Source organism: Crinia signifera, chromosome 5 (assembly GCF_055691185.1).
Source record: "Crinia signifera chromosome 5, ASM5569118v1, whole genome shotgun sequence".
NCBI classification, from domain to species: Eukaryota; Metazoa; Chordata; class Amphibia; order Anura; family Myobatrachidae; genus Crinia; species Crinia signifera.
In genome coordinates this window covers 260,471,327-260,493,707 of record NC_139221.1, presented here as the reverse complement: position 1 = coordinate 260,493,707, position 22,381 = coordinate 260,471,327, and the positions used below count along the sequence as shown (strand labels likewise).

The following is a 22,381-nucleotide window of genomic DNA, read 5'->3' as shown; positions in this document are numbered from 1 at the left end:
ACGTCAATTAAATTTGATTGTTCTGTTACTTCATACATATACACACTTGTAAATCAATTCACCAATAAATAGCTCAGCCTAGTAAATCTTCAGTGTAATTCAATAATTGAGCTCACAAAGGCAAAAATTCTAACATCCAATTTAAATGAACACAGGTTGGGGATGTTGGCCATGTATTGCTGTCTTGTCAGGATACTATAGATTTTTTGGACAGCAGCAACCCAGATGCCTTCCCTGACTCAGGCTGTTCTCCTGCCAACTTAAGTAATTTTGATGAGGTGTGAAGACAGATTAATGCTTAGTACATTTTACAGTACTGTTAAGAAGACACATTAAAGGAGGCCGATTGGCCCTCACTAAAGTGCTGTAATGGTGTGATCTCATTCATTCCATAACTTCCAATCAGCTGACTACAGAATAGAGCTGTGCTGTCAAACTCATCCTGAATTTAACTGTCGGCAGTAAGCGTCTTGCTGCAATATGCAATCTAAAGTCTTAATAACTAGTGTTGTGTAGAATTGCTGAATGAACAATGGAGCAACCAAATTCCAGTACAATTGCTTACAGCGACTGTTATGACAGGGAAAGTATTTACTATGAGGCATCACATAGCACTGGTAGATATTTATGAAAATGATTGCACAGACATTGTGCATAGTAACTTGGAAAATATGTGCTAACAGTTCATCTAAATGTCCACCAGATAATGGCTTTCACAGGTTTCTCATACTGTGTTTTAATTAGAGCAGTTTTCAATTATTCTGTCTGAGGCGCTGCAATGTGCCACCACCAATCCTGTTGAAACTGCAGAAGTTTCAAATGTTTTGTACACTGAGCTTGATCAGGGCCGGTGCAAGGCACCGGAGCGCCCCAGGCGAGTCGGGCTGGGGGCGCCCCGGTGCCGGGGGGGGGGGTGGGGGGGGGGGGGTGGGTGGTGTGTGTGAGGTGGTACCTGTCCTACCGGCGCTGTCTATTTCAATCTGGCGGCGGAGGCAGCGGGGGTCCCTGCAGTCTATTAAAAATCACGAGCGCTATCCGCCGGGCTATGCGGAAGCGCTTCTAGTGTGAAAACTCTGGCAGCACGCTGATTGGCTGCCAGAGTTTTCACACTAGAAGCGCTTCCGCATAGCCTGGCGGATAGCGCTCCTGATTTTTAATAGACTGCAGGGACCCCCGCTGCCTCCGCCGCCAGATTGAAATAGACAGCGCAGGTAGGACAGGTACCCGGGCGGCATTTTCCGCCCTCCAGTGGCCGGCGCCCTAGGCAAATGCCTAGGTTTGCCTAGTGGTGGCGCCGGCCCTGAGCTTGATACACATGTGTACGGCTGATTAGTACCAGTGGCAAACACAGAATTTTTAGAGGGGGGGGGGGTGTCCAAATTTAATCCAAAATCTCCCACTCTGATGGGCATTGGAGCAAGTATGCGAGTCTGGGGGAGCGGTAACAGCCCTGAAAATTGGTCTTTTTATACACTGGATACTGTATGGCATGCATTATTGATATTTAACAGTAAAGATGGTCTATAACAGGGGTAGCCAACCATGGTCCTCGAGAGCTACCAACAGTTCACATTTTTCAGACAACCTAGCTGCTGCAAAGGTGCACTCATTACTAGCTGAAACATTTTCAAAGATCCACATGTGGAGCTGATTACTTCACTTGTGATTCTGTCAGGAGATCTGGAAAACATTAACTGTTGGTAGCTCTCGAGGACTGGAGTTGGCTACCCCAGGTCTATAGCAGGAGTAGCCAACTCCAGTCCTCGAGAGCTACCAACAGTTCACATTTTCCAGCTCACTTCACAGGTACACAGGTGTACTCATTACTGACTAACACATTTTAAAAGATCCACAGGTGGAGCTAAATACTTCACTTGGGATTCTGTGAGGAGACCGGAAAACATTAACTGTTGGTAGGTCTTGAGGACTGGAGTTGGCTACCCCTGGTCTATAGTATAGGCTCGTTCAAACATTTAAGTAAGATAAGTGGTCAGGAAATGCTTAAACATATCATAATAAATACACAAACATAAAAGAACCATTAATGCACTTTCTAATCTCACAATCTCCCACTTCATGGTAAGGCTCCTGTGTCTTCCTCCTGGCAGCTGAACTCTTGTCCATTGTGATGGTTGAGGGTTCAGATCCACACATACAGTAAATGTGGTAGAAGAAGCTGGTACACTGGGCATGTGCAGCAGCTCCGCTCTTTCCCTTACACTGCATGGTGTGGTGGCAGCTCTGTTGATCATATTATATACAGTGCTAGTGTCATAATAATTTAAGCCACTTGCCCAGAGGAGGGGGATTTCCAGGCAACCAGAACCCATTTGAGAGGCAATTTGCCTTTGCAAATGGACCAGAATAATCCCCTTAATCAAGTTCAGGACATCAACACAGCTTTGGTCAATATAGCACAAGTATTGTTTTTTTCCCTCTTACCCTCCACCAGCCATCCAAACACTTTACTTGTCACCAATGCTCCGATCCATTGTCTCCTACCCCCTGGCTCGGACTCTTACCCCCATACTGTACATTGGTTACAGAGAGTCACTGAGTACTGAACAGATTCTCACCCTAACCCGTAATTGTGTAGCCGTTGTGTAGCTTCAGCAAATTGCCCGTATTAACTCTTATAAAGATTTGTAATCCTGCTCTAATCTTTGTACAGTATATGTTTTTGTTTACCTGTTTCAATTTTTTCATTGCTGTAAATAGTTGAAATAAAATGTTTACTTCTCTATGCAATCTGACACATATGAATAAGTATGTATGCCATTATAATAAGATCCATTTGTAAGATGGAGGTTTTATATTGGTTTTGATAAAGATATTAAAAAATGGAACAGAACTAACTAATCATCTAAATAAATTTTCTGTTCTCAATTCAAACCACCTATTGTTCAAGACAGAAAATGTCTGTAATTATTTCCTGTCTCATTACCTTACTTTATTAGCCATAGATAACAGTAATATTTTGCTACCTATATTCCAACATTATCACTAGCCCATTACCCAAACTAACGACTCTTGTATGTCACACAAGAAGACACATGAAGACAATGTCATGGACACACGCCTTTGATGAGCTTGTCACATGCTGGCAGGAGAAAGGACAGAGGAAGTTGTCTGAAGAAACATGACACCAGCAAGCACATGTCAGCAATTATGTGAAATCCACCCGACAATCCGTCAGAGAACAGGAGGAACACGGAATAAAAATGCTTCTACTATTCACATATGAATAAAATGCAACAAAAAGTGTTATTTTTATTTGTAATCATTTATTTATTTGTAGCCATTTGACATAGCATTGTACAGAAAATATGTAACCATTTCCATTGTCACCTGCACTATTGGGGCTTGCAATCTAAATTTTCTTCTTTACTTACTGTAAATATTTAAAAAAATTATGAAAAATGTATAAAATGGTCCCAAAAAGTCGTAATTTCTATTGCGACACATTGCTATTTAAAAAAAATACATAAAAACAAAATACAGTAGATATCTGAGCTCCCAGGAGATGCTGCCTAGCAGTGGCAACAGGAACTTTCTGCATCCCTACTGCTCTTGAGTGACCAGACACACAGAGGAGGGTTGGGATCGTTTGGTCTACAGCAAGCTGGTTGACAAGCATTAGGTCGACATGGGGAAAGGTCAACATGGGGAAAAGGTCGAAATGGGACAAGGTTGACATGGGTCTAGGTTGACATGGGTTTAGGTCAACAGGTCAATAGATCGACACAAGCATTAGGTCAACAGTGTCTAGGTCGACAGTCAAAAGGTCGACGTGGGGTTTTTCACTTTTTTTACACGAATGTCGACACAGTCGACATGGACACAGTTTGCAGTGCACCGCATCCCCTTGCATTACTCACTGCAAAATGCTTCGGGCACGGTGCCTCGCTGCGCTCGGCACACTATTTTATTCTCCCGACATGCCCTAGTGGATGCTAGGGCATGAAATACAGCCTGTCGGCACAGTGAAAAAACCCATGTCGACCTTTGACTGTCAACATAGACACTGTCGACCTAATGCTTGTGTCAACCTAATGACCTGTCGACCTTGACCCATGTCGACCTAGAACCATGTTGACTTATCCCCATCTCGACCTAATGGTGTGGACCCAATGCTTGTTGACCAACTTGTTGTAGACCCAACGACCTATCCCACAGAGGAGACCAGTCTGTGTGTGTCTATCTATCTATACTGTATATATAAAATTATGAAAGAGTCAAGAAAATACACAACTACATTCTGCCTGATTAAGAAAAGACTCTATAGATGTTTTTTGATGATTTAAATTACAGAGTACATTGTGCAGATCAATAGTAGAGATTCCAGAATAAATCAATGTTGTTCCATGTATAAATCAATATGAGAATTGCCAAAGAGTATACTTTTGTAACCAGTGTATATCTGTCTTATTTCTTGTGCTCATATACATAAAGCACTTTTGTTTCCCTGAAATGATCATATATCAGACCAATGAGACACCATATTTTTGTTTTAGTATATGATCTCTCTACAACATGGCGCAGAAAGTAGTCCATCAGTATGTCACATTCCCAATGAATGGCATGCATTTCTGAGAAACACACTCCCTTATATTACCTATATTTCCACGTAGAACAGCCTTCATTAACTTTAATAATCTATTGATTTCACAAGGCATCCTTCATCCTTCAAACTGAACACTTAAGTGTCTGTCTAGACCACAAGTAACTGGCAAGTCCGCTATGCCACAATGCTATAGAATTATTGCCAATATATGTCTGCAGAAACAAAATGCACTTGAATATCAAATAAATCCCAACAGGTATCATCAAGAGCAGAGACAATGTCATCTTACAGTGACAACGTGGCAAGGGGGCAGCAGTAATAAGTGTGTGGGATGCATAAAAAAATGGATCAATACATGTGATACGTTACATGCTATTATCATTTAATACTTAAAAAGTTAGACTTCATCCAAAATATTGGATACAGCTTTTGGAACCTTACTGCATGACATAGGAGAACGTGTGTATATTTTAGGTAACCTCATTAATAATAAATGTTAGATCTAATAAATTAGGTTTGTTACATAAATAATTTGGACAAGCACATTTAAACCCAGAACATATTTTTGTATAACAAACATAGCAAGGACTATAGTGACAAAAAAAAGTTAATCAACTAATGGAAGAAAGACAGTTTTCTCCTCAAGCAGCAACAGAAATATTGGGGCCCAGTACACCGATAAGAACCCATCCCCCCTCCCCCCCTTGAGCAGTGAATTGTTATTACATTGTATATTGAATGTGTTTTTTTATTATTGAAAAAACAAACCCAGATAATTAATATTCATTATGAAATGTGCAACTGCACTTTGGTATTATATTTACATTGCATAGTGAATATTTCATTATCTGTATTGGGGGGTTATAAATACTGTAATTGCCTGTTCCTAAATGAGACAGAGTGAGTGACGGCACTTCCAATGCACCGTCCTGGTACCGTCGGATCTGCTATCTGGGCGACAGGTTCCAGTGCCACTGCCGGTGTTTCTCCCGCAGTCCTGATCTGCCTAGGTGGATAGACCATTGCCGTTGCAGGTACAGAACAAGGAAGGGAAGATGGGAGGGCGCAGCATAATGCGTTACGGTGCGTCACATTATGTCACTAAAGTCATTAGTAGAGGTAGCCGGATATATGACCAGACCCAGGGGGCTTACCAGAGGGGGTCCAAGTAAGTTCCAGTCAGTAAGTTACAGCTCCTGAGCCCCTCAGAACATTTAGACTGGTGACCTAGCCATTGTCGACTTAATACTTGTTAGACCTTCCAACCATATTGACCTTAGCCATGTTGACCGATTTCATGTGTTGAACTAAGCCATGTCACCCTTAAGTGGTCGACTTAATGCATATGTACCTAATATTGGTTGACCCAATGACCCATACCCAGTGGTAGTGGGCCCAGATGAGTTAGGTGTATATATAATACCTCACAGCTGAGAAGACAGCTCTATCAAATGTTCCTGCTTTGGCAATGACAACACAAGCTTTACCTACCTCAGGCTGTATCAGAGAGGCCAGCTCTATACACAGTAAAATGACATATCATGACATAAAATTATCAACTAAATTTATAAAAAGGGGTAGGAGAATGGGTAGCCTTTCAGAAGCATGACAGTAACCATGGTGACATTCATAATATTGACCAGGTTAGAACTGTCTATAGGCACCACGTTGACATCCTTAAGCTGTTGCCAGGTTCACAAAATGCCGCCTAAATAGCTGACAGTGAAGAGCATTAGTTAAATTGTTGCAGGTATCCAGTCACCTGCATTCTTTCACTCTGTCAGTAAGTTTGATGCCATTCTGAAAGTCTTTTCTTGCTGTTTTTGCCTTTGCTGCACTTTTTGTGTCTTTTGTCGTAGATGTCTCCTGCGGGGTCAATAGACACTAAGCTCAATGTTCTTTGATTCTTTTTCAATGAGGCTAACACTGACATTGCAGAGGTGAAAACAAAGCACCATATAGATGTTTGAAGCTTTTGAAATTGGTTTATAGAGTTGTACTGTTTTATTTGACAGCCGGCGTTTTTGTCTTGGTCACAGGTGCATGTTGTGAAGCTGAGCTGAACACGGCTGTTAGGGGCAATCTTGTGTTTTGTGTCAGTCAGGAACTGCGGTGCTCAAGCTGTGACATGCGTAAATGAAGTGGCCTCAAGCCTCATATAAACCATTGCAATAAGCAATAACAGCAATAGTGGTGCAAATGTTTTAGAACTTGTGTAATTGCAAAACAAGTTTAGATTAAATTCTTCTGCATTACAACTCTGGTAAACAATCTCTTAGGCAGGAATTCAGGCTCCAACATTTTGCCCTCGGCGAATGTTTCCTAGTTTCATTTTCTTCAGCAAAATGATCTTATGCCAGATCAGCACTGAAAAGAATTTCCAACTGCATCTTTCTGGGTTTTTCTTGACTCAATCAAGGCCAGTGTTTTCCTTCAGTTATGACCCTGGTTCTGAGCCAGGAAATTGTGATAAATGGCTGCTTTGTGCTGGTTGCTAGACTAATTTTTAGATTAAGTTTATATCTGTAATTACTGGAGTGCTACCATAAATAAAGTGTTTTCATGCCAGTAAGAATGGAAGCCCTGTTTTCAAAGTGTTGCAACCGCCACTATCTAGCGTTTAGGAAAACCTGGCATTTATTAAGTAGATAAAGCATCTGCAGAAGCTAACGTCAACTTTCTAATAATGAAACTGTGATAGTTTGGGCAGGAAATAATATCATTATTAAATTTTTCTGTTAGTCCGGCCTAATTTTTTAAATGTGACCTGATTGTCCCCCTGACCAGCAAGTACCATCTGCAAGTAAGAAAGAAACAGACATGCAGAAAAACCAAGAGGTCATCTAACCTTTACTCTGTCTTGTGTCTGCCGGTGCCCTCTTGTATTTATCTGACAACAAATTGGCATGTTTTCCCAAAGAAACTGGCCAATTATACCTCATGCTAAGGTTCTAGCTTCCTTTAATCCTGGTTGCTATAAGGAGAACAGGCAGGCCTGAGGCAGGACTGTCTGCTGTGTGTTGTTGATCCAAAAAAGAGTGGAAATGAAAGAGGTTGTCTGCAACAGCTGTTAGGCTGGCTTGTCCTTGACAAATGATCCTGTCACACTCACCATTGATTAGCAGTGTTATGACATTTCCCTTCAAAAACACAGATGTGGCATGGGTTAAGATGTATATGAGATCTGGGATTGACCAGTGAGGTGACTCATTGTTCTTATATGCTATCTTGCATCTGTTGGTTGGGTCACTTATTAGATACATGGGTGAATAGGGATACACTGTTGATTATTAACCCAAATTCCAGATCATTACACTCTCAGTGATCATATTTAAAAAAAAAAATAATATCCTAAAAACTGCAAAAAATTCCATATACAATAGGAGCCAACCAGATTCTAAATTAAATAATTTTGCTAGTAGTGTATAAAAGGAAAAAGCAAATAGATTGACTGATATTGGTTATAGCGTTGTTTTGCAGTTTCTTGTATGCCAGTTTCATAAACATACATTGGGGACACTAATATCACACTAATGCCCACACACGAGAAATGCGAGATCCAGTTAGAAATGGCAGCTTACGTTACCTGCACCGAGGGCGTGCGACTATTGCACAAAATGTGACCTGGGAGAAGTGCATGAAAAAGTAGGTAAACCATCCTGGACCGCAAGTGACAACTGAGATACCAGGACCATCAGTGGCGTAACTATAAATTTTGCTCCCCCCTCCCTGCCTCCCCCCCCCCCCCACCCCAGTCTCACCTTTCCTCCCCCCATCATCCCCCCCCCCCTCTGTCTTTCATGTACCAACACTTCAAAAGATACAACACAAGGAACTTTTTGTTTTCCAACACAATTTTTTATTAGACAGCAGAATTTGGAACACTCGTCTTTCTTCCACATTGCCAAATTAATTGACTGTTTGTTAGAGAAATAATACATCATCTTTATAATCTGTTACAATATTTGAATTACTGTTGTTACTCTTTGGTACCTGTATATTGTACTATGTCAAAATGTTGTGTACTGTCTTTAAATCCCTTGAAAAATTTAAATAAAGAATATATAAAAAAAAAAATGTTTGCTCCCCCCTGCCAAAAAAGCTTGTGGCTTACTATACTTACTATAGTAAAGAGTAAATTTACTAAAATGGGAGTTCTATTGAAGATGGATGATAACCTGATTGGTTGCTATGGGAAACATCTACTGTTTTTTAGTCTTTAATACTACAGTACTTTACTACAGTGTAAGACATCTTAACACTTTAGGAAAAGCTTTAACCTACCGGTTGCACCCCCAACCGCACACTGCCACCAATACCTTCTTTCCAGCTCCTTAAGTGAAAGTGTTGCGGTGGCGTCTCAGAAGTCCTACAGCCGCCACCTGCATTTATATCAAAGATGTCTTCCTCGTAGACATCCTTAATATTGTGATAGGCAGACTTTGTGGTGCCTCAACAGATCCGGTGTCCTACGTGGCTGCTTACAGCTGCATAATGATAGATCATTTATACCTCTGGGAGATGTAGTTGTCCCAGGAGCCATCTCCTTGGAGGATGGCACATGGCACTGCACCGGGTGGTCACACATACATCAGAGGTTATACTCATTCACACACACAATAATAAAGTACACACTTACAAATTCTCACACACACACACACACACACACACACACACACACACACACACAGTGGCGTAGCGATACATGTGGGCTCATAGCAAAAGTTTGTAAGGGCCCCTATTTATCACTTAATGCTGTAAAATGTATATAGCACATGATACTTTGACAGGCAAAGTGGGCCCCTCTCAGCTTTTGGCCCCATAGCAGCTGCAACCCCTGCACCTATGGTAGTTACGCCCTTGCACACTACATATCACTGCCGCTGTAGAAGACCCGGCTCACGGTCCTGGATACAGAAGGAACCACTTCAGAAGGAGAGTAATTACTGACTAACCTAATTGGAAACTTCTGATTGCTTAATTAGTCCTTACGCAATCCTAGTGCAAGTCTTAAAATAAAGATTTTAGGAAAATCAGACTTGTTATCATGATGTAGAAATCACTGGGTCACATTTTTTGGCCCCTAATTGATCAGCATAACCCCACTCCTGCGGGTAAAACCCTGAGTTTTTTTTATCTCCCAACCACTACTGAATCCCCCCTATGTGTCTGTTTTATCTCTTTTATCTCTTCACTTCAGTGCTGTGGAACGTTTGGCCTTTTTGTAAATATCAATCAACTTGTAAGCCTGCTCGAAGCAAAGACTTCGAAAGCTAGTCTGCTACCTTGTTATTGCCGCTGTGTTTGGGCATGCGTGGAGAGAAAGAGATGTAGTTTCACTCGCTGCCAACAGATGGCAGTGTTTCGCAGACACACTAGACATATATATAGATGATAATCTGAAAACAGGTTACTATATAATAAGACTTCCATTGTTTATCTGATTGGTACAGTAAGTCATAACTAACTTGTTTCATATGTAAGTGGTTTGTACAGTTCTATCTATGGCCGTGTACTATATTTATTTTGATAAATGTGGTTCTCAATGAATTTTAAGATGTAAAATGCAAAATGTATATATTTTATTTTCAAATGCAAAAAGCTTAGTTAATTGCTATTTGAAGCCCTTTTAAATTGTTGCTTTGTTATCAGGTTGATTAATGCATCTTAATGTGTCATTCTTAAACAGGGATTGCTTTATATTATTCAGCAGAATCGTTTATTTGAGTGTCTATATTTTGTGTATAGTAGTTTATCATGGTGTAGTAAGTGTTAAATAAGGGCAGCATTCAATGTCAGTTTATACTCTGTTTATTTATAGTGGAGCCAGATATAGATATTTACTGTATATGCTAAATATCACAGACTGCTTTTGAGAGCATAAACCTATGTAAATGAAATGCAAATCTAAACTTAAATAGAAAACATTGGTTTACTGTGTATTCTTAAAGGGCTTGCCTATAATTAGAGTAACTCCCCAATGTGCACTATAGAACCGTACTGTCATCTAGGGAATGCGTAACTAGATTTGAATTAAAAAGTAATCTTTCTATATTCCTGGTTTTAGCATTTTCTGAACTTATATATATTTCTAAAATTATAGAATTATTTATTCCATTGGGTTTTGATAAAATACTACTACAGTATGTGTACTTAAATTCCTACCATGCTGCAGAACATTAAATCATAGACTCCCTGACTTAGCAGCAATCTCCCTCTCTCCCTCATTAGTCTAGCAATCTCCCTCATTTCACCTAGCCCACATTACACTGTTAAATTTTTGGTGAAAAAAGGAAAGAGATAGATACATTATTATTATTATTATTATTATTATTATTATTATTATTATTATTATAATTTTATTTATAAGGCGCCACAAGTGTTTCGCAGTGCCGTACAAAGGAACAATACAGGGAGACAAAGCTTGGCATAACATTGAATAAATAACAAAAATACAGTACAAATAAAGAGCGCCACAGATCAATACACATTACAGCTTAAATGTAAGTAGTGAGGACTCGGGGGGCGTGACCACGGCGGTGAAGGAGTGAGGAGTGAGCGAGAGCTCTCCGGCTAAATATCCGTTCTATATTAGCCAGCGGTAGCAGAGGGGTTTTTTTTTGACCCGGAATTGCTGATTCCTTTCGGGGTCGGGAGTGACGTGAGTTCCGTCTGCCCGGCTCGGGGGAATAGTGGCGTCGAGGCAGCAGAGAAGATAGACTGAGATCCAGAAGCCGCAGCGCTACTTCCCTGCTCTGGGAGCCGTAGCGTTACCTGTCGCTCGGCAGCAGTCCAGAAGCCGCAGCGCTGCCTCCGTGCTTTGGGTGCCGCAGCGTTATCCGTCGCCCGGCAGTGGTTTAGAGGCCGCAGCGCTACCTCCGTGCTCTGGGAGCCGCAGCATCACCTGTCGCCTGGCGGTAGTCCAGAGGCCGCAGCGCTACCTCCGTGCTCTGGGATCTGTAGCGTTATCTGTCGCCCGGCAGCTGGCGTCGCACAGTGGGAGGTTATTAAGTGTCCTCCATCAAGCTTACCAGCAACAGCGGTAGCAGTATGCTGCCTGAACAATTACCTTACCCGTAAAGACAGCGGCACAAGCAGACCTCAAGGAGAGCGGCCAGCCGGTGACTTCCACACACCCCCATTACCGTTAACCCCGAACAACAAAAGAGCCTGGAGTGGGACCTGCTATAGCAGCGGTGCACTGTTGACTCCGGCGTCACGCAACCTTATAGCCTGGGAGTACTGACAGTTGTGGAGATTGGTGAGTGGCACATATCCAGCGTCCAGAGAAGGTGAGAGCCTTATTTAATAGACTGGAATAAAAATGTTTGCAATGGCAATGTATAACCAGTAAAAGGCACTGCAATGCTCTCCTCTGAGGACATTATCTGAGGACATTGGTATTCTTCTTGCTGCTTGGACACTTGAGGTGATTTTTACTATCCCTTATCCTCTCTTTATTGCCCTAAAAAAAGGGGGGAAAAAGAAAAAGGAGGGGGAATAATAATACAGAAAAAAAAATAAGTAAATAAATAAAACACAGCTATTGTGGACCTCATAGGAACACCGCTCATGCACAGGGAATTCACCATATAAATTATTGGCTGCTACTGGCGGCAAATAGGTGTAACACTTCCTGATTTATGCTGAGGCTGGAAACTTAGAGGAGTGTTGGTTCATGTGCAGGGGACTCACCTTATAATTAACTAGCTGCCATTTGATGCCGTTGATGAAACTCTGTCTGTATTAAACTGAGGCTGGAAAGCAGGACATTACAGCCAACACCTAACGATCGAGGTGAGACAAATACGTCCAACCCAATACAGAGGAATATATTATTGTCAATCGACAGTAAATACACTAGTTAAAAAATGGGCAAAACAACTAATGCCGCAGCAGCTGCTAAATTGGAGCGCTTTGCACGAGCACAAGCCAATCTACCGCAGACGCCAAACACGACGCCACATACTACACCATCGAAAGCTGTAAGCCCCCAAGGCTCCTCGGAAATAACATTGCAGCAAGTCCTTGAGGCAATAACGAGTAGCGAGCAGCGCCTTACTGATAAAATTGATGGAGTACAAATACAAATAACATCCATACAAACGGATCTCAAGCATACTAACGAAAGAATTCAAGAAGCAGAAAATCGCATCTCCCTGTTGGAGGACGCAAGTACTAATTGTTCTACCAAAATGAACAAACTCTCCCAACAGGTATCTGAAATGAGGGCCAAAATGATTGACGTCGAAGGAAGGTTACGCAGAAATAATTTGAGATTTATTGGCATACCTGAACACGAGGAGGGGGCAGAAGCAACTAAATTTATTGAAAAATGGATGGTAGATACCTTTGGTAAAACATCTTTTACATCACAATTCGCCGTGGAGAGGGCGCACCGAATTCCCTTCAGACCACTACCACCTGGCGCCCCCCCCCCCCCCGTACTCTCATAGCTAAATTCCTGAACTTCCGAGATAGAGATTCAATACTCAAACTAACGCGAATAAAAGGCCATCTGGAAATGAATGGACATAAAATCTCAGTATTTCCAGATCTAGCTCTCGAGGTACAACAGAAGTAAAAAGAAGATTGCGGGACTGTAGTATGAAATACTCGATGATCTTTCCATCAAAGCTCAGAGTTGTCGACAATGGAGAGACTCAGTTTTTTGCTACACCGGAGGATGCAGCAAAATGGCTTGATAAACTCAAACCTGGCCATCAACAGCTGGCTACCAGCTAAAAATATACCATTGAAACCGGAGAGCTCCCCCACACAATGGTGGTCAAGGGTTCTTTTTTTTTCAGCCCTGACGAGACGGAGTCTTTTTTCTCCTTTTTCTGTTTTTTTTTTTTTGTTGTTTTTCTGTTTTTTTGGGGGGGCCGGGGACAACTTTAAGTATGCCTATATTTGGATGGTATACAGGGAGGTGGGAGGGAAGGGTAGATGTGGGTATTGTGTTTTTTGTACTATTGTATTTATGTATTGTACGTATGGTCAGTCAAGTGCGGGTACAGGCAAAGGGAAAGTGGGAAGTTCTAGTGATAAACCATGGTAAGAATTTGGGTAGAGGTTATATTGGTGCATGGTATATACAGAAGCATCTATGAATAAATGGTGAAAATCATAACATGGAACGTCCGTGGCATAAACAATAAAATCAAACGCTCCTTGGTCATGGATCAATTAAGGAAATCTAAAGCCGATATTATGTGTATGCTTGAAACACACCTGACTGGTGGGAAATTGTTAGCACTAAAGAAATCATGGATAGCAAAGACCTACCATGCACCATTTACCTCGTCTTCTCGGGGAATCTCAGTTTTGACTAGGAAATCTGTGTTATTTGCCTGTAATAGGGCATATTTGGATCCCGGTGGGCGCTACATTTTCCTCGATTGTATGATAAATAACAGGCATATGTTCTTGATGTTTTTCTACATTCCCCCACCTTTCAGTTTTGAAATCTTGGTAAAAGCGGCCGAATTAGTATCGACCCACCCACAAATCCCCATAATTTGTATGGGCGATTTCAACAATATAATTAACCCACAACTAGATAGATGGAGATCTGTACCATCAGTTAACAAAAAGGGTAATAGTAGTTTTTCCAACTTTATAATAGATATGGGATTGGTCGATATTTGGAGAGAGCGAAACCCAACCAACTGCCAATATTCATGTTACTCGCCCAGTCATCAGGTTTTTTCCAGAATAGATTTAACTTTGTTATCCAGAGATATGGTCCCCCAGGTAAAAACCATCGAATACAAACCAAGGGGAATTTCTGATCACTCGCCCATGGAATTGGAACTAATAGAAACAAGAGATAGGGGCCACGGGTTCTGGAAATTTAATACTAACTGGCTGCATTCACTAGGACAGGAGAGGAAGATCGCTTCTCAGTGGGAGGAATTTTGGAGTATAAACAGGGGCTCAACATCTTCGGCAAACATGTGGGACGCATTTAAGGCCTTTGTTAGAGGCACCTTAAAAAACCGTACAGACGAAATAAAAAAGGAAAATAGGAAAGTTATACAGAATTTGGAAAAAGAAAGTACATTACAGGAGATAAAATATTTAACAGACGGGGATGAACCCTCTAGACTTAAATGGCTTGAGGCTCAGGGGGAATGGTTGGAGGCACTACGTCTGCAGAATATAAAAGCAATGGTCTTCAATACACAAAGGAACTATCAATTCTCCGATAGATCAGGCAAATATCTTGCATATCTTGCCCATGTTGAATCCTCTTCTTGCAACATAAAGAGTATTGAAAGAGAGGATGGAGCATGGTTATATGCGACGACAGAGATAGGGCAGGAATTTGCACATAATTTTTCTTCCCTGTATACTTCTAGATTAAATATGAGCCCGACTGATATACGGGAATATATTTCCAAAATTACAATCCCAGCCCTTAATAATCAGGATGTACAAGATCTGGAAGCTCCACTGAGCCTTGAGGAGGTGAGGAGGGCAATCATGGATTTGCCAAATGGAAAATCCTCTGGGCTCGATGGAATTCCAGGTGAAATTTATAAGAAGTATATAGATCTTTTTGCCCCATTACTGGTAGAGACTTTCCACTCCTGCTTCGAGGAAAACAAACTCCCTCCATCTATGGTAGAGGCAAGAATAAGTCTTATCCTGAAGCAGGATAAGGAAGACAGTAAAGTCGATTCATACAGGCCCATATCTGTAATAAATGTTGAGGCCAAGATATTGGCGAAAATTCTTGCAACACGTTTAAATAAATACATATTAAAAATCGTTCACCCAGACCAGAGCGGATTTATGCCGGGTAAAACCACGTCATTAAATCTGCGTAAACTACAAAGCCATCTGCAGACCCCCAGAGATTCAAAAACTAGATCAGCTGTAGCCTCCTTAGACGCAACAAAAGCTTTCGACGTAGTCGAATGGCCATATTTATGGATAGTTCTTGAGACAATGGGCTTTGGTCCAAATTATATTAAGTGGGTACAGTTATTGTACACTGAACCAACCGCCCGGGTCTCGGTCAACGGATGGATATCCCCTGCCATTTCCTTGAATAGGGGAACGAGGCAGGGGTGTCCATTATCCCCTGCACTATTTGCTCTGGCAATAGAGCCATTGGCCTGTCTGCTAAGGCAACAACTAAGTACCCAGGGTTTTAAAGTGGGAGTAGATATGGATGTAATTTCCCTTTATGCAGACGATCTTCTCATATATTTATCTGACTACCAGCATGGTTTGCCAAGGGCATTAGATTTGATAGATCATTTTGGCGACGTTTCAGGTGTTAAGATAAACTGGAAAAAATCGCATATCCTCTCGGTAAACCAAGCTGGTACCCCTCCCCTCCCGAATCCCATGCTCTTAAAATGGGTGCCGAAATTCAAGTACTTGGGTATTTGGATTTCTAATGATCCAAAAGAATTTATTTCCTTAAATATACAACCCTTAATTAAATATCTAGAGACAAAATGTAAGACATGGAGTAGACTCCCCCTGACAACGATGGGGCGTGTCAATCTTCTAAAAATGATCGTACTTCCAAAAATGCTATACGTAATGCAACAATCCCCAATATACCTCCCGCGTTCTCTGTTTAGAAAGGTAAATAGTATTATAACATCATTTATCTGGAATAATTCCAGAGCCAAGATACGTCTCAACGTACTGGTGAAAGATAGAGATCAAGGAGGGATGGGTCTACCTGAATTTAGAACCTACTATTTGGCTGCCCAACTATCTCAAATGAGAGATTGGGTGGAAAACGATCAAGGAAGCAAAATGGTAAAAGAGCTTGTAAATATATCTACTCCTGGAGTTAGCCCAATTAGTAGGCTACTGCAGGGCCATACGGTTCGGAAAGATCCGCCTTTGGTAATCCAGGCAATTAAGGTATGGAATGAAGCGAATAAAGCAATTGTCCATGAAAAGATAGATCCACAACACCCCATTGAGGATAACTGGTTGCTAGGAGATCTAAAAGAGCTACAACTTAATGAGACATGGGGCTCATTTCAGGTCAATTGCATTAGTCACCTTTATCTGGATGCCCAGTTTAAGTCTTTTTTACAACTGCAGACGGAATTTGGTCTTCCAAAGACCTATTTCTTTCGCTACTTACAACTAAGGAGTGTATATAATCAGCGCTTTGTAAACTCACCCCCAAATTTTGCAGAATCCCCGATCAAGAAAATAATTAAATCAGGAAATAGGAAAAAAATATCTAAGATTTATAAAACAATAATAAGAGAGACCCCATGCGATTACCTAGTGGAACTGAGGGTCAAGTGGGAGGAAAACATGGGTCCACTAGTAGACGTAGATTGGCAATCCGCCTTATCAATGGTAAATAAAGCTACAAACGCACTGAGAGTGCAACAAATTCAACTATTCATATTGCATAGAGCCTACATGTCTCCCTCGAGAATGATCAAGTATGGGGCAGTGACCTCTATAAACTGTAGGAGGTGTAAGGAACTTCCAGGAACATTTTTCCACTTGCTCTGGGAATGTAAACCCGTGGCCGAATTCTGGGATAAAGTGATCTGCATATTGGTTAATACGGGGGTAAAAAGAGAATTACTGTCACGGAATTGCTGTTTGTTGAATATTATTGACACAAGTGAAATTGATTGGGGTTTAAAAATGTATGTAATGTGCCTGTGCTCACTTGCCAAGGTTCTTATTTCGAGATACTGGATGGCGAAAACCGGTCCAGTGATCGAAGAATGGATAGCATTGGTTAACTATACAGTTGAGCAAGAGAAGTACTTATCTGTTGGTAGAAATACACTTAGTAAACACGACACGATATGGAATAGATGGAAAGTTTCACTTTATTGGCACACTAGGAACACAGTAAATTAGGACCCTTTAGGAAAAACAGTATTAATAAATACTGCATAATACACAAAGTAACACTCAATAATAAGCCGACTTAATGATCAGCATACACTATATACATACATTTCTCTTTTTTCTTTTTTTTTCTCTTCTTTTCTCTCTTCACGTGGTTATTTATGCTCTCAACCACTCTTTTTTCTCCTTTATTCACATAAATTAATAGTATCAATACTATCTTTCATAATAATTACACATTATTTTGATTACACAATACACGAATAAGAGAAATAGTGTACACACACACATAATATACACTTAACTAGATAAGTAATTGCCTGTAGGTAACGACGTGACAGTATGCCGTAATACTACAACCCCATATCCTACCAAGCCACTCTGGCCTGGTATGGTATATTAGCATAACCACTCATGATAAATGCATCAATTATACCACACCCTAAATACAACATCCTATAGGGAACTTGACCACGTCCTAAGGTTTAACAACTCTGCCTGACCTGACCACCTGTACTGTCCAACCTGTAATAACGTATGATAATAATACTGAAATGTATCGGAAGTACATGCTCCATGTTTTGTATGTATCTTTTTTTTTTCTCCCCTTTTTTCCTTTTTTCCTTTATTTTTTTTTTATGTTCATTTGATGTCAATGTCCTATTTCTTGCTCTGTGATGAGCAAAGTGTTTTAAAAATTCAATAAAAATCATTTTATAACAAAAGTAGTGAGGACTCAATCAACTAGAGGCTTGATGCCAATGATGGAGATGAGTATGCGGACAAAGATGGTCACTGAGTGTTGGAGTATAGGAGAGCTGTGAGTGAAATGTGAAGAGAAGAGGGCTTTGACAACAGGAGGGAAGAGGGCCCTACTCGAAGGAGCTTACAATCTAGTAGGAAGGGGAGACAGACAGATTACAAGAGGTGCAAGCGAGTGGGTGGTGGTAAGATAGCAGGATGTAAACAGGCAAGGGGTCGGAGAACCAGCTGGTTTATGCAGTGGAAGGTTATGCTTTGATGAATAGGTGAGTTTTCAGTGCCCGTTTGGAGCTTTGCAAGAGGTCGGGGAGAGTCTAATGGAGCGAGGGAGTGCGTTCCACTGAAGGAATGCAGCACGGGCAAAGTCCTGTACTCTAGCATGGGAAGCAGTGATCAGGGTGGAGGAGAGACGACAGTCGTCAGCTGACCGTAGAGGGTGGGAGGGTGTATGAATGGAGATGAGGTTAGAGATATATGGAGATGAGGTTAGAGATATACATTTACATTGAATCATCAGCACCATTTCCCAGCACTTTACCAAGTATAGTATATCTTACTAACTGCTTTGGGGATCATCTACATTTGGATATAAGTCATTATAAAAGATCCCTCTCAGATGTAGCAGTACACACGTGCACAATCTCTTTTTACAATCTCTCCATATATGGAACTAGACACACCCTTTGGGTGGATCATGACACGCCCCCTCAATGGAGCACTGTGCAAAATTCTACTACCAACTATAATCTCCCTAAAACTATTTTTCAAAAGTAGGCAAGTATGCATTAAATACTTACACGTTGGTGCTGAGTCCTTTGTTAAAACTTACTTTAATAAAAGCCTGATTGGCTGTCAGTCTGCGGGCGTTGATTGGTGCTGTGCTGCCTACTTGTTCTCCAGGCTGAGTCTGTCAGCCTTGGACCAATATACAGTGCTGCCATCCAGGCCTCCTATCCATCCAGGCCTAAGACTACAGAGACATATACTGTATAGAGTGGCAGATGCTCAATTAGTTTAGTAATACTACTCAGGTGCATGAAAGGGAGGGGTAATACTGGGTAAGTAAAAAACACATTGTTTCCCCCAGCTCACTGAATGGTATTACAGGTTGAGTATCCCTTATCCAAAATGCTCGGGACCAGGAGAATTTTGGATAACGGATTATTCCGTATTTCGGAATATTTTAATATTTCAATGATGTATTTTGAAGTATCTTGCATTTATGCTGTATAAACACATAATATACACACACATATATTTTATTACCACATAAAATACACACAAATATATTTTAATTGTTCAAAAAACAAGGTTTCAAAACGTGAAACAAAATGTGTGTACTATCTCAGCACTGAATTTGAATGCCAAGCAATCATTGTCTTGCACATATATAGTGCCAGTTACATATCATGTCCCCAGTGATGCTGTTACAAATGTCCCCAGTGAGTTTTTAGCAAAAAAAAAAAAAAATTTCACTTTCTGGAATGTCCGTATTTCGGAATAATTCGGATAACGGATATTCGGATACGGGATACTCGACCTGTAGTAACAAGTCTTGACCACTACATTATAATAAAACTCAGAGATATTGGTTACAAATAATTGTGCAAATGTATGATAAGCCCCCAAGCCGTTGTCAAGGCATCTCTGTATATTGGGTGTCCCTAGCGCTATATCTAGGTACAGTATGTGGCACCCCCAAAATAACAGCTTAAGCCAGAAAGCCAAAAGCATCAAAATACTATAGTGTTAATAAATATTAGTGATAGGAATCAAAGCTATATATAGAAAGTGAGAGAAAAAAATTATTATGAAATGGGCAGCACAGATGATAATAATAATGATTAGCAAGCACTGGCTTTCCCTGCAGATGACAGTGATGCGCAGGACCGCACATCGCTATCTCTATAGTGCATACACATGGAGTGATCAGTGCTCCAATTCTAATCAGCTCGCTTAGAAATGGGGCTGAAATCGCCCCGTGTGTACAATGATCTCAGACCTGTAGCCAGCAACGCACACCCTCTACTGCTGCCTCATTTACTTCAGTTCTATTGCATGTCAGCTATAGATTTGGCCATAGCTGCCTACCCTCCTGCATTATGCAGGAGACTCCCTCAAATAGCAGCAATCTCCCTCTCTCCCTCATTTGTCTAGCAATCTCCCTCATTTCACTTAGCCCACATTACACTGTTACATTTTTTGGGGGGGGGGAATGAAATGAGAGACAGATACATTTACACTGACTCATCAGTACCATTTCCTTGCACTTTAGCAAGTGCTTTGGGGCTCATCTACATTTGGATACAAGTCATTTTAAAAGATTCCTCTCAGCTGTAGCAGTACACCGCCATGCTTCTAGGTGCCACGTTCACAATATCTTTCCACAATCTCTTGATATATGGAACTAGCCACGCCCTTTGGGAGGAGTATGACACGCCCCCTCAATGGGGCACTTTGTAAAATTCTATTACCAACTATAATCTCCCTGAAACTAGTTTTCAAAAGTATGCAAGTGTGGATTTGGCCTAATCAAAGTATTGATTAAACCTTAATGATTAAGCCCTTTTCCATTTAAACAGGCCATGCAGTCACATCCAATGTAAATCCATAATCTGGATACTGAAGTATATAGTACGGATGGTGTTATGGTTAGCATTACTGCCTCACACCACTGAGGTCATAGGTTTAATTCACACCATGGCTCTAACTGTGTGGAGTTTGTATATTCTCCACGTACTAGCGTGGGTTTCCTCCAGGTACTCCGGTTTCCTCCCACAATCCAAAAATATACTGGTAGGCTAATTGGCTCCCAACAAATTAACCCTAGAATGTTTCTGTGTGTGTTCACGTGGTAGGGAATATAGATTGTAAGCTCCACTGGGGCAGGGACTGATGTGAATGTTCAAATATTCTCTGTAAAGCGCTGCGGAATATGTGCGCTATATAAGAAACTGTTAGTAAATAATAAATAAATAGTGATTTGTATAGCAACTGTTGCTTGGTAGACTGGATGCTGCATTACAATGTCAGATTGTAACTGGGGGAAGCACCACACACATATCTGCTCAAACAAACAAAGGCTCTGTCATACTCATCAGCTAAGATTTCCAATTAGCAATGTGTGATTTGGCATGGATATGAGGCATGTGGTATGTTGGTGGGGATTGGATGTCACAGGCCTTTTGCTGAGACATTTTGAACAGACGCATTATTTGGAAAACATTCACTGTATTTATAATCAAAAAATTCCTTTTTTGGTTGTATTATCTTAGAGACCTATGACCTCCTTCATTTTAAATGCACTGGATGGTATATACTATTTTTATGCTGGTATTATTTATCATCTAGGATTGGAGCATACTTGCCTACTTTTGAGAACGCATTTTGTGAAGGTGACACCTAGAACCGTGGACATCTACATCTGAGAGGCGTGTCATAAAATTACTTACATCCAAATGTAGAGAAGACCCAAAGCATTTAGTCAGACATGATGACTTATTTGCTCTCTTATATTTTCCTCCTGACTCCTGGATTACTCTGCTGGGTCACCATATCATTCACCCTATCAAGAACCTTTGCAATCTGGTGGACCCATTATATAATACAGAATACCTATCCTTGTGCATCAATGCCTTTTTCCCTGTAGAGTATAAGCTTGCTGCATGGTCCTCCTACCCAGGGGCGTAACTATAGCACCGCAGCCCCCGCCACCGCGGGGAGGCGCTGTGCATGTGGGGGCGCCGGGGGCTGCGGTGCTATAGTTACCTACCCCCCAATCCCCCGCAGACTTACGTATCTTGCTGGTCCCGGCGGCTCCGTTCTTCTGATGAGGACCACAACAAAATGGCCGCCCCCATATAGCAAACAGTTCTCTGAAACTGTCTGCTGTACGGGGGGCGGCCATTTTGTGGTGGTCCTCAGCAGATGAACGGACGGAGCCGCCGGGACCAGCGCGATAGGTAAGACTGCGGGGGAGGGGGTTAGCATAGGCGGCGGGGCGACGGGGCGGCGGGGGGGGTGCTCGACGGGGCGGGGGTGGGTGGGTATGGGTGCCCCCCCCCCTAACGACGGGGGGGCGCCCAAAACGTAGCTACGCCACTGCTCCTACCATTAGACTATCTGTAGCTACCCAGTTTGTTTTATCCCTATTTCTAATTGTAAAGTGCAACAGAACTGTCTACGCTGTTAATA

The 22,381-nt window shown here is 41.4% G+C and overlaps 1 long non-coding RNA gene across 1 annotated transcript in view; it reads left to right on the top strand.

Annotated features, from left to right (window-relative positions):
- The window catches only part of LOC146079686 (uncharacterized), a 44,436-nt gene extending 22,477 nt beyond the window's left edge, over nt 1–21,959 (top strand). The window contains exon 3 of the long non-coding RNA XR_014474698.1: nt 21,539–21,959. This is a non-coding gene — a long non-coding RNA (uncharacterized LOC146079686). The remainder of the gene's footprint in view (nt 1–21,538) is intronic.
- The last annotated feature ends 422 nt before the right edge of the window (nt 21,960–22,381 follow it).